Source organism: Mauremys reevesii, linkage group 4 (assembly GCF_016161935.1).
Source record: "Mauremys reevesii isolate NIE-2019 linkage group 4, ASM1616193v1, whole genome shotgun sequence".
Classification (NCBI taxonomy): Eukaryota; Metazoa; Chordata; order Testudines; family Geoemydidae; genus Mauremys; species Mauremys reevesii.
In genome coordinates, this window is record NC_052626.1 from 3,983,251 (window position 1) to 3,991,010 (window position 7,760).

General features: G+C 46.2%; 1 long non-coding RNA gene across 1 annotated transcript in view; it reads left to right on the plus strand.

Moving 5' to 3' along the window:
- LOC120402957 overlaps window positions 1-7,253 on the plus strand; it is a 29,639-nt gene extending 22,386 nt beyond the window's left edge. Inside the window, exons 4-5 of the long non-coding RNA XR_005597383.1 lie at window positions 6,214-6,350; window positions 7,068-7,253. This is a non-coding gene — a long non-coding RNA (uncharacterized LOC120402957). The remainder of the gene's footprint in view (window positions 1-6,213; window positions 6,351-7,067) is intronic.
- The last annotated feature ends 507 nt before the right edge of the window (window positions 7,254-7,760 follow it).

Here is a 7,760-nt window from a genome sequence, read left to right on the forward strand (position 1 = left end):
ACGATGTGAAGAATAGCTATGCTCTCCTTGAGAAGTTGCAACCACTTCTGATCTGCACTCATTTGTGGTTTTTTGGCATGCCCTCCTCCTAGCTAGGATGGTCACACAAAATCCCTTCTCAAGCTGCTGAATGGCAGAGACGCAGCCATGGAATTGGTGATATCAGGAACACAGATCCTAATCCCCAGTGAGTTCTATGCACAACTTCCAGCGTCCTCTCAGCTCTGCTATTCTTGGAGTGCATCAGCATTGGATCAGTTTCCGTATGTTTCTATGATCTAGGCAATATTTCAAGGGTCATGTTCCTTCTAGGGTCAACTTTTCGAGAACTAGTTCTCCACACTACATGATCAGGCACAAAAGAGCCTTTAAGCATTATGGCTGATTGCCACATTTTTTCAGCAAAAATATTTTCCTCTATTGTAAATGCCTCCTGCTCAGAATTCTTCTCTCTGTTACAGTAGTTCCTTTCCCCTCCCGGCTTCCTTCTTTTCTTGGTGGGAGAGAGATCTGATTATTTTATTTTTGTACGTTAAATTCAGAGGTGTTTCATGGGACTTGCCATATCCCATGAAACTACTGGACAAGCTAGCCGGCTTCATGCTATAGCCAGTAACTGGCTCATTCAGATGAAGGCAAATCCCCTACAACATACATGAAGCTAAATGCTCTGCATGGAGTGTGTTGGTGGAGGAGAAGGGCAGATGTAAGGAATAATTAAAATTCATTTCGGGTCCCTGCAGATCAGCTTGGGCTCTGAAGCATGAGATTAGATATCTTTGTGCTCTCTCTCTCTCTCTCTCTTTTTCTTTATTGTGCATCAGCACTGCTGGTAACCAACACTGAAACAGAGGCAGATTTTTTGACATTAGTCATGATGACATCGTAATCATCAGCATGAATTGTTTTGGTAAAGCCATTCTGTCATCCATTCCCCACTGTCACCAACAAAGGAGCCTACAATTTAATGGCAGAATACTATGTAATGTGTAGCTAGCAGGATACCTTTACGCTTGCATTGGCTCCATGTCCTGCACATAAGAGTAGTAAAATGGAATCTCTATTCCCTGTCAGTGCAATTGGAATTCGAGTGCATTGTTAGTAAAATGCGGGTATGCAGATGTATATTTTGGACACTTTCCCTAGAAAACTGTTACCCCTTTTTGACTTAAACAGTTAACTAATATTCAGTGCCGTCCATGGAGGGAGGGAAAGCTCAGTGGTTTGAGCATTGGCCTGCTAAATCCAGAGTTGTGAGTTCAATCATTGAGAGGGCCATTTAGGGATATGGGGCAAAAATCTGTTGGATGATTTAATTGGGCATTGGTCCTGCTTTGAGCAGGGGGTTGGACTAGATGATCTCCTGAGGTCTCTTCCAACCCTGATATTCTGTGTTGTTTTGGTTAGGAGGAGAAATTCATGATGGAATTAGTTAAGTCCAAAGCTGACTGTGAAGAGTTACAGGGGGATCTCACAAAACCAGGCAATGAAATGGCAGATGAAATTCAGCATTGACAAGTGCAAAGTAATGCACATTGTGAAAAAAATAATCCCAACTACACCTATGTAGCAACGGGGTCTAAATTAGCTGTTACATCTCAAGAAAGAGATCTTGGAGTCATCGTAGATAGTTCTCTAAAAACTTCAGCTCAATGCACAGCAATGGTCAAAAAGGCTACCAGAATGTTAGGAACAGTTAGAAAAAGATTAGCAAATCCTGTGCTGTGTTCAGTTCTGGTCGCCCCTTCTCGAAAAAGATATAGTGGAACTAGAAAAGGTTCAGAAAAGGGCAGCAAAGATGACCAAGGGTGTGGACCTGGCTTCCATGCGAAGATAACATTAACTAAAAACATCAGAGCTATTCAGCTTAGAAAAGAGATGATAGAGGTCTATAAGATCATGAATGGCGTGGAAAATGTGAATAGAGAAGTGTTATCTACCCTTTCTCACAATACAAAAACCAGGAGTCACCTAATGAAATTAATAGGCTTAATACAAACAAGAGGAAGTACTTTTTCACACAACACACTGTCATCCTGTGGAATTCATTGCATTGGGATGCTGTGATGGCCAAAAGTATAACTTGGTTCAAAAAAGAAGTAGATACTTCATGGGGGATATGTTCGTGGAGGATCCATTAGCTAGGATGGCCACAGGGATGCAACCTGATGCTTGGGGCGACCCTACACCTCTGACTGCCAGAAGCCAGGAAGGAAAAGATATCTCCAAAATAAGGAAGGATATCTCCCCCTGAAGCTCTGGTATTGGCCACATCGGAGACAGGCTACTGGGCTAGATGGACCATTGGTCTGACCCAGCATGGCTGCTCTTATGTTCTTATGTTTGATACAATCTTGTTTATTTACAAAGAATATCCAAAGTCCTGTTTCTCTGCATGCACCAGGAATCAAACAGGAGGAAGTTTCCCTGTTCTCAGTTCCAAGCCTCTTTCAGTCAGCACACAGCCCCAAAAGCTCTCTGCCTAGAGTTTTTCTCAGGGCCACATTCCCAGTGTTTGTTCTGCTCTGTCTTTGACTTTCTGCTCATTCTCTGCTGCTTCACACAGGCACCGTGCTCCAATCTAATCAGGCCCCTGCCACTGCATTTATCAGATCACAGGAATCCCCTTGGGCCGCATGGCTCAATTCTTCTTCCAACCTTGTGTAATGGGCCAGGAGAATGCTTGCTAAGGCAAGATTATCTACAACTCTGTGTACAACTCCCATTCTTCCTTCACCTCAGCGTATCTCTTTGCTTAGAGCATAGGCTAGAATGCTGTCTTTTCAGAAAGCATTACACAGTTAAACATCAGGTCTAGTGTATGTAGAAGTATGTAAGTAGGCATTAACAGGTCTCATTCAACTTCACAGAAAGAGTACCATACAGTTTCTTAGGGTATGTCTACACTAGCTGCCGGATTGGTGGGCAGCGATCAATCCAGCGGGGTCGATTTATTGAGTCTAGTCTAGATGCAATAAATCGACCCCCAAGCGCTCTCCCGTTGACTCCTCTACTCCACCACCGCGAGAGGCGCAGGCGGAGTTGACGGGGGAGTGGCAGCAGTTGACTCACTGCGGTGAAGGCACCACGGTAAGTCGATCTAAATACGTCTAAGTGAATAACGTAGCTGAAGTTGCATAACTTAGATTGATCCCTCCCCAGTGTAGACCAGGCTTTAGGCTGTGACTACACTACAGTAGCTACAGTGGCACAGCTGCACCAATGCTTGGGGTGGGGATGGTCTAAGTCAACTGGAGAGAGCTCTCCTGTCAGCTTAATAACTCTTGCCTCCCCGAGAGGAGGTAGCTGTATCAGTGGGAGAAACTCTCCCGCCAACATAGCACTGTCCACACTGGCGCGTAGGTCGGTGTAGTTTACGTTGCACAGGAGTGTGGATTATTCACCTCCCCCAAGTGACATAAGGTATAATAAAGTAGATATGCCGAAGTAAACAATGCACACAAAACATTGTAAATGGTATAAAATATGTGACTAGTTGTCGGAGTTCTCCCGAGACGTCTTCCACTTGGTTTCCCAAGAACTCAGTTTGAGTCCAGTCTTGTCACTCAGGTTTCTTTATTTGGCACTGTAACAAAGTGGGAATATTTTGTCATGTTTTTATGAGTCCTGTTTGTGTCTCAGTTTCCCCCATATGCTGCAATGGAACCCAGGGGACTGTTTGCTCCCAGAGCAGGCTGAGACATATACGTGTGGCTGTCGTCTAGCTGTCTGGGCCTTATTCCCCATATCAGTGGAGAATCCATGAGGACAATGATTAATCCAATCAACAGGACATTGATACCGAGCAACCAATGACCATGGATTGCTCCACCTCTCTGCAAGAAGCTGAGCACCATTTCCCCAGCTGGAGATCAAAGGACTGGAGAAGGGTGAAGTGGGGGATAAGAGTTGGCTGCTGGAAGGAGTCAGGGCTGGAGTCTGATGAAGGCGGTGTTAGGTGTAAGAAGTATAAATTGTTTAATTTGTTCAATTAGTTGTTTAATAAGGTGTTTATGAAGTAATATTAAGTAAATCACTGGCTTTAAAATAAGATCCAATATGGAGTATATGAGCTATTGACCCTTGGACTCCATCTCTGAGAGTGGACTTGTTTACCATTAAGACACAGGCTCAAGCCAGTCAAAATCAGTTTTTCCCGCCAAAACCAGCCCTCAGCATTCCATCTCCTCAGAACATTTCCCGCCACAAAAGTGATATAAGGACGTGTTCAGCGCCTGCGCAGGGCTGTCCGCCCCAGCGACAGCCCGTACACGGTTGGGTCTTCACAGTGCTCCCGAGCTGGAGAGTGAAGAATACCATCGGTCCCGCCGTGAGACTGAGGAACAGGCGGCCTGACACCACCATTCCTGCCATCCTGCATTCCTGGTGTCCACCATCCCACAGGGCCTCCTTGCCAGTGACGAAACCCACCCGTCGTCTGGACTCCCCAGTGCTCCTCCTCAAAGGCTCTAAATCAGCCAGAGACTGGAAGGTCCTGGGCATCGCGCCGGCACACTGCACCTGAACAGTAGGAAAAGGTTTCTGTATTGGGGCATCATTTATTGTTTTCCAGTTTCCAAGGAAGGGTTTATAGGCCTGAGCTTTAAGCTCCCAAAGCCAGTCACTGTTCCATTGTATTAATTAAGTTTGCATTTTCCCCTATACCTCCCAGTTTTCTGTACCTTTACCCTGAATACACTTACCTTTGTTTGTGCCAAATCTCCTTATCTCTTCTTTATTTTATTTACACCACACAAGGAGGGAGGCTAAATCCACTGGTGATAGATACAGGATGGAGTCGAGTTTGCATCTTCTGAGAAAAGGGGCTTTCCTTTCCTATTTCTCCCCTACCATTTCTAAAGTTTTCCTTTGAAGTGTTGTCTTATTCCCCTTGAGGTAACAAAGGTCAGATGGAGAGACAGACAGAGCTTGAACCAAGGGGTTCACTACAGCTTGGCTGACCAGAATGGACTAGGCTTTAACCTTCATTTCTCTAGCCTATCCTATGCTGTGCTCCAGTTAATGAATAAACCCAACTGTTTTGACAGCGCTGTTTGAATGTCACTGCGAATGCTGGGCAAGGTGCATTAATGCCTGAAGAGTGGACAAGTCTCCACCGGGCTCTTTTGCAGTTGGACTCACTGAATGGAGCTCACCGCGGGAAGCAGGAGCGCTGCAGGCCCAGAGATCCAGTCTAAGGAGGCGGTGAAGCCGCGTGGCTTGCACTGGAGGAAGAGCGAGACCCCGAAGAGGTCTGGCCCAGTTAAGGGGTTCCCCCTGGGGCCACAGTACCAATCCTGAGGATCCGTGACAGTCACACAGCAAAGCAGTGCTGAGTTGATCAAAGTCAAGCATAGGGGGTGGGCCTAGGGAGTGCCACACATCCAAAGTTACACAGCAAAACTTCCCCTTATAGACGTTTGTACTAACACTAGTAACACCTGCATTCTGAACTATACATTGCATTACATGCTTCCGAATTGGCTGGGTTACTCTGCAGGAAGCATGCTCCGGGAACACACAGTGAATTGCATGCCCTACTCTTTACTTCAGCCTCATCTTGTCTTGTCCTTTGTAAATAGTACAAATCTAGTATCTCACCTAGTATAGATGGCCTGCTTCTACTACTCCATTTACCTTCCCAGGCATGTCCACTAAAAAATGAGGAAAGTTACTTATGTCAAGACCTGATGCCCAGGCCTACATCAATATTTTGAACACTATGAACAACTTATGCTAAAGTTATTATGTAGTTATAGATATTTAAATCTCTGTTTCAACATGGCATTTACACTCTGTGCTTTAGCACACACATCTAGAGACATTTGCCTCCAGTCTCCCCTCAGAGATAATTTCTCAGCCTTTAGTGTGATCATATTAGGGAGTATGTGTCACCTGGACTCTTCAGAGCTTGAGGAAAGTGGCAACATCTCGGTCGTTTCAAACACTTCAGAACCCTGGCAGCAAACAGCCACTCTGGGGTCTCCAGAGCTAGCAGCATCCCAACTGACTGGTCCTCAGTTGCTGGTGAAACAGAAACCAGTAGCCTCTACCCAAAACGGCACAGGCCAGTATATAACATATCCTTTCCCTGCATCTTTATAAGACCAGGCTTTCACCCTAGGGCACTAACTTCTTCTCCTAAATCAGGCTCGAGTTTACAAGTCCCTACCTCACTCAGTTCTGCGCCTGTTTTTTCTTTAACACAAACAGAAACTCAGTTGGGAGCAGTGAGCTGATAGCACTGTGTAAGCGCCACAGGCTCTGAAGTCTCTAGGAGTAGCAGATGCTCCCTCCCCGCTCTCCCGCTCGGTCCTTAGAGCACACCAAAGTGGACTGAACATTCCCATGTAAGTAAAGCTGGAATTGCACTGACCAGTATTCAAAGTGGCACAGGGATTGGGGCCCAGCCCTCAAAGCAGAGACATCTCTTGGGCCTCTGTGAGTCATAATCTGAGCCCGCAGGGCTGTCTTTAATTCTTCTACTTATACCCTCCCCGCTGGTGCTCTGATTGGCTCAGCTGTCAGAGGGTGACCTGCTAGATTGCCCACCACTGCCCTGTGCAGCTTCAGAAACTGCTGCTGACTGTGTCCAGTCACTGCCACCCCCATGCCGGATGCTTCTGGACCTTGCTAGCTCTTGCCCTGCCCTGCACATGTGCAGATTCACGGAGTATTCAAACAAAAATCCACGTCTCCTCCCCATTGCTTCTCTCCTGTCCTTCGGGCCAAAGGCAAACGCTGCAGTTGCACTTCCAGCTATCTAGTCCATAAAGGAGCTCAGTAGCTGTTTTCACGTATCCCGCATGACGAGTGGCTGTTAAACACTCCAGCTTCACTGAGGTTTAACCCAACCTCTAACAATATTTTGCCACTGACACAATCACTGTGCCAAAGAGGGGAGCCAAAAGTGAAACTGTGAGCACCCCCCCCACACTTCTTTTCAGACTTTGTCTGAAAAACATAAATCCATATTAAACCAGTGTAAAATGTTCATGTAACTGGCTGTAAATTGCTCCAAACACCGGGACTCACAATATTTCCCTGTGCTGGGAATTTTGTTTTAGAAAAACCACATTGGCAGCTAACAAGAATCCACATGGAATGGCAATCCATTGAGACCAGAGACCCCAGGGAGTGTTAATGTGGCTGTCCTGTGATGGGCCGCTCCCCGTGCAGACTGGAAGATGTAATAGGATCACTTGGAATAATTTGATTATTGTATGTTCACCAACTGGAAAGTCTAGTTCTAATTTTCATATTGTCTTTGTTACGTCCCCTGAGAACAGTGCTCAGGCTGGGTCAGCATGTGCTGGAAAAGGCAGGCTTCTCTTGAACTGTCGCTGTTGCCATCGGGTGCTAAAAGAAAAGAGTTCCTGTCCTCCGACACTTCCGAAAGTGACAGCAGGATGGTGCGGTGGTGTGTGCAGGGGTGTTTCGACCAGGGTTCTGCTGCTGCTGAGCCATGGAGGTTGATAGGACATTCAGAGGGGTGCGTGGCTGTGGATTTCAGCATTACCCACAGTGGAGTTGCCACTTGGAACTTGAATCTGTTTGTTGCAGTCGTCACCTGGGAGGCAGCGGTGTAAATCTGCTGCGGCTGGAGAAGTCCTTGAATCTATCATGGAACAAGGTTGGTTTCTATTTAGAAAAATGGGCCTATCCAACAGCTCTTGGTGCCCACACAGCCTGTTTGTCACAAATGGAAACTGACCCAATGTCACCTAGGCATCCCAAATCAACCATATGTAAGCCCCTCC